The following is an 8523-nucleotide window of genomic DNA, read 5'->3' as shown; positions in this document are numbered from 1 at the left end:
GCCATATTCTTCAATCAGGTTTATCTATATAATAAAGCTTATATTTGACCTCCAGTTCTCTGTTTCCTATGTCTTATTTCTCAATTGCTTCCCAAACTTGGAAAAGAAGAATAGTTACCTATTCTATCAAAACCCTTCCCCCAAAAAAGAAAAACACAACAGCATATATTAAAAGATATTTTTCCTTTTAATTCCTAGCTAAATTTGTATGTGGAATTATGAAAAGATAGATGAAAAAGAATGATGCAAGAAAAGAGAAACAAATCCTATGTGCTAGTCATGGTCACTGAGATGGGAAAGAGGACTAGTTATTTCTTGTTTCTCCTCTGCTACCCAGAGAATAACTTGATGATCCCTACTACTAAGTCAAATGGTGCCCAAAAGATACCTTGCTTCAGTATGTGGTTTTACAGTTTGTGGGTCTTCAAGACAAGTATGTTACATTGTTTTATTACTCAGGACAACTAAAGTCATTACACAGAGCAGTGTTTCCTTCTAGCACTTTTACTCAATGACTGCTCTAAACCTCACCTGTTAAATATTCATTTGAGGGACCTCTTCATTCCTTTAACTTCTTTGGCCAGAAAATAAGAAAACATGTATGAAATAATTAAAGACATCTCAATGAGGTTAAGGTAAGAATTAAAGAAAATTGCTTAGTTCTTAAATACACCTAAAATAATGAGCCACAAAATCTCTGCTTTCTATGCACTCTCCAAATCATTCTGGTTTCTGGTGCCTGGGACAGGCTAAGATCAGCCTACACTGTAACTCAATTACCAGTCCACTAGTATCAGTTATGCACGATGAGACAACAATAATATTGGATGACAAGAGAGTCTGTGTTGGAGTGTAAAAAAGTTAAAAGGTCAGAAAGGTAAACAGAATCAGGGCTATTGAGAAATTTATAGGTCATTAAAAGGATTTTAAAAGCCATATGCTGTCTAGGAGGCAGCCAAGATAGAGATTGTAAGATGGGAGAAATATGATCTGTAGATCAAGTCCTAGTAACAACGCTGGCAGCAGCAGCATTCAAAACCATCTGCAGCCAGTTTAGCAAACAATCTGGAGTGCCACCAGGAACAAATTAAAATAGTCAGTCCTGAAAGAAATGAAAGCCTAGCATGGATGAGTGAAATGTTGCTTGCTGGAGAATGCAGAGCCTGTAGTCTTACAATATTCTAGAAACCATAAAAAGAATTTTTCACCACCAATGTAATATGGAGATTGAAAGTTAAATTGAGGGCCCTAAAAAGAAACATGCGTGGAAAAACTGCCTTTTGAGGCAATGAACATGAATCCCAATCCCATTGGTTCTGCTAGCATAACGTGCAGCTCAGTTGGGAAGGAACAAGGTTAACTCTGCCACAGTCTGTAAGGGACACTGCTCACCTGGTCAGCCTTAGAAGCACAATAATGTTGAGTTTTGGAGCCAGCAATTTGAATAATGCCCCTTGATAATACCTAAAGTGGACTTTTAGATCAGAACTATATTAAGACTGCAACTCGATTTGTTAACACTTGTTGAGAATGAACTCACATCATTCAGTAAACTTATATTGATTCTTAAATAGCAAGCAAAAGCAGAAGCAAACATACATGATCACTAACATTTACTAAATGCTTACTCTATAAGCCAACACAGTTCTATGTGCTTTATATAAAGTCTAAGGTCATTCTGACATCATGAAATACTGTTATGATTTACCTGTTTCCTTTAGGCTAAATGCCTGGTTGTCTTATAACTCCTCTTCCTAACCCTTCAATGACATTGCTCAGGGAGAAAAATCCATGCCCTGTCCTTTGCAATCATTGGAGCAGAGGATTCCTTAGAATAAGTATGGGTTTCTAGTATTGCAAGTTTACGTGTAGAAACTGATGAGACTAAATGTGCCTGATGATGAAACATTACCAGTGAAGTGATCATCCCCATTTTACAGATAAGAAAGCCAAGGAACCATGAAATTTAGTAGCTTGCACTTTAGTGCAGTGGTCCCTTAGTATTCAGGACCTCTCTTCCCCAACCCCATGGATACCAAAATCTGTGAATGTAAGTCCCTTACATAAAATTGTCTAGTATTTGCACATAACCTATGCAAATCCTCCCATATACTTTAAATCATCTGTAGATTATTTATAATCACTAATACCATGTAAACTCTGTGTAGACAGTTGCAAATACAATGTAAATGCTATGTAAATAGTTGTCAGCACAGGGCAAACTCAAGTTTTGTTTTTTGGAACTTTCTAGAAATTTTTTTTCCAAATATTTTTGATCCACGGTTGGTTGAATAAGGGCCAACTATGTGTTGCTGGGCCAGAATTTGAACTCTGCTGCTTAAAAATCTTATACAAATCTAACCTCATAGTGGTTCTGCATTGTCGTTGAGTTCCTCTTGAGCCAACTACTCAACCTCTCTCCCTCTTTTTCTGTTCCCCCTTGTGAATGATAAATATTGCTTACCATATCAATAAACAAATCATGTTGCAGCCATCAAGCCATAACATTACAGCTGCCCTGGGAAGTTAGCCCTGAGGAGACTCAGGAAGAGAAAGAACAGGATACTGGCCCCAGATAGCTGAGGTGCATATCAAAGTAATGATTTCAGTGAGTCCAGACTCTTGCATCTTCCCATACATAGAAAAAGAGCTAAATTCCTTAACCTGAGATATCTGGTTTTCTTTAATTAACAGTGACTCTTTTGATGTTCTGACTACCTGGTCTTTGTTGCAGAAACTCTTATATATCCTGGCTTCCCCCTTGCCTCCACAGAGCAGTCTCTAAGAGCTATCTGAGATGCTGTGTCCCGGGCTTAACTCCTCAGTTTTGTCCATTGAATAAAACATAATTCTCAACTTTTAGGTTGTGCATTTTTTTCAGTCAACACCCATTACTCATTATATAAATTTAGAAACTAATGCTATCCTTCAGTATCTATCTGAAATTGTTCACAATTCAGAACTTTTAAAGACAAAACGCCCCGCAGGGAGATTTAAACACCTCCAGCTCTCCGTCTCATTTCTGCAATGTTAGAACTCCTATGCTCATTCTAAGAAGTTGTCAGCTCTAGTTGCTTGCAAAGAGCCTTGTATAGCCTTTTTTCTCTCTTGGTAATGTCACTGAGGAGTTAGGGAGAGAAGTAAATAATAATAAATAATAAATAAATTTGGCAGTACAAGCATACCTCATTTTATTGCACTTCGCTTCATTGTATTTCACAGATACTGCATTTTTTTACAAATTAAAGGTTTGTGCCAACCTTGCTTCAGCAAGTCTATTGGCACCATTTTTCCAACAGCATTTGCTCACTTATGTCTTTGGGTCTCATTTTGATAATTTTTTTGATAATTCTCACAATATTTCACATTTATTATTTATTTCATACTTTATTATTTCACACTTTATTATTATTATATTTGTTATGGTGATGTGTAATCAGTGATCTTTGATGTTATTACTACTACTCACTGAAGGCTCAGATGATGGTTAACATTCTTTAGCAATAAAGTATTTTTTAATTAAGGTATGCACATTGTTTTGTTTAGGCATAATGCTATTGCGCATATAGTAGACTATAGTATAGTGTAAACATAACTTTTATATGCACTAGGAAGTCCCCAAATTCATCTGACTCACTTTATTGCAGTGGTCTGGAAAAGAACCTGCAATATCTCTGAGGTATGCCTATAATAACTTTCTATTTGAGCTCTGCCTAAAAAAGTTTTATCCCACTGTATTGACCTCTTAAAAGTGTTAAGGATAATTTCTGTGTTATACTCATAAAGTCTATCCCCCTTTACTTCAGGAAAGAGTTACGAGTGTTGACCAGCAGCACCATCCTGGTATTTAACATTTAAGGCTCACTGTGTTGGCTTCACTTGCAGGCTCCAAAAGATCAACTGTGAATCATGGGAGATTTGCAAGTGGGCTTAAACTTCCTCAGAAATAACCCTCACCCAAGCACAAATGGACAAGGATACATTAACTACAAAATGGTAATATTTGGTTACACCACAGCACAACCAGTGAAAAATTAGATGAATATTTGAAGGTTTTTTTTGTTTTACCATGATTCTCAGAAGAGGAACAGTAACAGGAAAAATCCATCTGCGAGGAAGCCAGATTTTATATGTAAATTCTGAGAAAGATTCAAAAGTCGGTTAAGATTTGCATATGATTTTGATATTTTAAGTAGGATGGGTGCCTTGTAAATTTGCTCTAAAATATGGTTAAGAGATTATTCTAACTTTGAAGATTACTGTTAAAACTGCATCTTGAGCCTAATTTATGATTGAGGAAGGACATTCTGATATTCTAAAAAAATGTAAAGTATCAAATTTACATACAGAGGTGTATTACTGACATTGATAGCAATTGATCCTGTGAATAAAGTTTACAATAGTCGTGAAGCTATTTTTGTCTTTATCACCTCTTTACACATCAGACATAATATGGACTAGAATTAAGTGTTTTAATAGCTAATTCAATAGAATACCACTGATGATTATTCCATTAAACTAAATACTAACTGCTGGTTCCCTAGTTTATACAAAATTTCACAGCAAAGGAAGAAACTAGGAAATGGGATGGAAATAAACTGAAACAAAAAGAGTAGAAGTCATGTATTCAAAGCTTAAATTTGCTAGGCACATTCTAAATATTTTTACATTCGGTATTCATTTGATTGACACTGCACTATTAATGGCCCTTTAGAGAAGAGGACTCCAACTATAGTAGCCAATGGGCAACAGGAAATTACCACTTAAAAGCATAAAAGTAGACTAGTACTATAAATGTTCAAGTCAGTGCTTTAGGGTTCAGGATTTTGACATATTCTGTAGATGGCATTATTGTTTCCTGAAGGAATATCTAAATGTTTATTTCAGTATTTTTTTTCAAGAAATATTTTCACATTCTCATAAATGCCAGAGATTTCATATACAAATACATAATCATATGTATGTAAATATACATATACATATACTCTGAAAATAACTGACATTTATATTAACCATTCAAAAAGTTGGGCAAATTTGAAAACTTGTGCATATATGTTCATAGCAACATTATTCATAGTAGCAAAAAATGGAAACAACTCAAATGTTTATCAACTGATAATGGATAAATGAAATATAGTATGCTCATACAATAGAATATTATTCAGCAATAAAATATAATTAAGTATTGATACATGCTACATGAACCTTGGAAACATTAAGATAAGTGAAAGAATGATAGTCATAAAAAAGCATGATGTATATTTCCATTTATATGAAATGTCTAGAATAAACAAATTTATGGAGACAGAAAGTAGCTTAGTGATTCCAGGTAGTAGGGAATAGGGAGTGACTACTAATGGGTATGGGGTGATAAAATATTATAAAAATAGATAGTGGTAATGGTTGCATAAGTCTGTGAATATACTTAAAAAAACCCTCTGAGTTAAATACTGTAAAAAGGCAAGTTTTATGAAAAATGAATTACATCTCAATTAATTTATAAAAATATAACTATGATCACATTTAGAATAATATAAATTTGTCAATTCATGAAAGCAACATACATCGAGAAAATCATTGACTAGAGTCATGTGACATATAAAATTAGGACAATTTTGATGCAGTTCCAGTCTAGATGTTATTAATTTTAAGGGTAGATAACTGATTATCAAAAAAGAGAATATGTGGGGCTTCCCTGGTGGTGCAGTGGTTGAGAATCAGCCTGCCAATGCAGGGGACGCGGGTTCGAGCCCTGGTCTGGGAGGATCCCACATACCGCGGAGCAACTGGGCCTGTGAGCCACAACTACTGAGCCTGCGCTCTAGAGCCCCCGAGACACAACTACCAAAGTCCGCGCGCCTGGGGCCCATGCTCCGCAAAGCGAGAGGCCACCACAATGAGAAGCCTGCGCACCACAGCGGGGAGTGGCCCCCGCTTGCTGCAACTAGAGAAAGCCCGCGTGTAGCAGCGAAGACCCAATGCAGCCAAAATTTAAATAAATGAATAAATAAATTTATAAAAAAAAAAAGAGAGAATATGTGACCAAATCAGCTCTCATAGGCAAATAATTGCCAATCTAGCTTAAAATTTGAGAGTCACTTTAGTAAGCAATTTAAAAATATTATTTATTATCTTTAGTAAACAAGACCATTCTTTCACGGTAAATGAAGAGAAATCCACTCAATCCAAAAATTAAGCTAATATAAATATATTCTGTCTTTTATAAGAAGGTGTTAATTTTACTCTCACAGGTAAATCTATTTTAAAAAGACCCAAATAATACTATCTGTGACTCTTTAGAATAGGACATGGTGCCCAAGAAGAGGACTTATATTCAGCTGGTACCACTGGTATGACCATACTAGTGGTTAAAATAGTGAAATAGTCTGTACTTTCTGGTAAATAGCCTCTACCTCTAGCCTCTTAGTGCCTCCCTGCTTTCCAGTTGACCTGAACTGTACCCTAGATTCCAGCCTCAGATCTCTGTATAAAGCAAGTATAGGATAGAAAATCTGGTGTCCATACAATGCAGTTGTAAATAGTCAGAATATAACACCTGATTAGAAATAATAATCTGGCAAAAGCAACAGCTAATCAAAGCATAGCATTTATAGCTTATAAATTGCTTCCACACATTTTTTAAATTAAAGCATAGTTGATTTACAATATTATATTAGTTTCAGGTGTACAACATAGTGATTCCTGTAATGCAAAGTTGTTTCAACAAATGAAAATCAATCAATGTCATACATCACATTAACACAATTAAAAACAAGATCATCTCAATTGACAAAATTCAACACTGTTTCATAGTCATGACATTCAGCAAATTAGGAAGAAAATTACCTCGTAATACATAATAAAGGTCATCTATGAATAACCCACAGATAACATCAAATTCTATGATGCAACTAAAGCTTTTCTTTTAAAAACAGGAACAAGATAAGGATGCCCATGTTTGCTACCTCTATTCAACACAGTACTGAAAGTCCTAATCAGAGCAATCAGGTAAGAAAAATAAATACAAGTAATCCAAATTGGAAAGGAAAATATTTATAAAATTATCTCTGTAGAGGGAATGATCTCATATGTACCAATACTAATGATTCCACATTTTTTAAAAAAGCTGTTAAAACTAATTTAAAAATTCACCATTCACTTATGAACATACAAAAATCAACATCAACACAATTTCATTTTTTTACATGTAGTTGTCCAGTTTTCCCAGCACCATTTATTGAAGAGACTGTCTTTCCTCCATTTAACACCACACACAAAAATAAACTCAAAATGGATTAAAGACCTAAATGTAAGACCGGACACTATAAAACTGTTAGAGGAAAACATAGGCAGAACACTCTGTGACATAAATCGCAGCAATATCTTTTTCAATCCATCTCCCAGAGTAATGGAAATAAAAACAAAAATAAAAAAATGGGACCTAATTAAACTCAAAAGCTTTGGCACAACAAGGGAAACCATAAATGAAACGAAAAGAAAACCCACGGAATGGGAGAAAATATTTGCAAATTAAGCAACTGATAAGGGATTAATCTCCAAAATATACAAACAGCTCATGCAGCTCAATATCAAAAAAACAAAGAACCCATTCAAAAAATGGTCAGAAGATCTAAACAGACATTTCTCCAAAGAAGACATACAGATGGCCAAGATGCACATGAAACTGTGCTCAGCATCACTAATTTTTAGAGAAAATGCAAATCAAAACTACAATGAGGTGTCACCTCACACCAATTAGAATGGCTATCATCAAAAAATCTACAAACAGTAAATGCTGGAGAAGGTGTGGAGAAAAGGTAACCTTCCTACGCTGTTGGTGGGAATGTAAATTGGGACAGTCACTATGGAGAACAGTATGGAGATTCCTTAAAAATCTAAAAATAAAGCTACCATATTATCCAGCAATCCCACTCCTGGGCATATATCCAGAGAAAACCATAATTTGAAAGGATACATGCACCCCAATGTTCATTGTGGCACTATTTACAATAGCCAGGACATGGAAGCAACCTAAATGTCCATCAACAGAAGAATGGATAAATAAGATGTGGTACATATATACAATGGAATATTACTCAGCCATAAAAGAATGAAATAATGCCATTTGCAGCAACATAGGTGGACCTAGAGATTGTCATACTGAGTGGAGTAAGTCAGACACAGAAAGACAAATATCATATGATACCACTTACATGTGGAATCTAAAAAAAAACGGGTACAAATGAACTTATTTACAAAACAGAAGTAGAGTCACGGCTATAGAAAACAAACTTATGGTTACCAGGGAATAAGGGGTGGAGGGATAAATTGGGAGATTGGGATTGACATATACCCACTACTATATATAAAATAGATAACTAATAAGAACCTACTGTATAGCACAGGGAACTCCATTCAATACTCTGTAATGACCTATATGGGAATAGAATCTAAGAAGAGAGTGGATATATGTATATGTATAACTGACTCGCTTTGCTGTACAGCAGAAACTAAGAAACATTG

This window comes from Eubalaena glacialis, chromosome 17 (genome assembly GCF_028564815.1).
Source record: "Eubalaena glacialis isolate mEubGla1 chromosome 17, mEubGla1.1.hap2.+ XY, whole genome shotgun sequence".
Lineage (NCBI taxonomy): Eukaryota > Metazoa > Chordata > Mammalia > Artiodactyla > Balaenidae > Eubalaena > Eubalaena glacialis.
Note: the sequence above shows the minus strand (reverse complement) of the source record.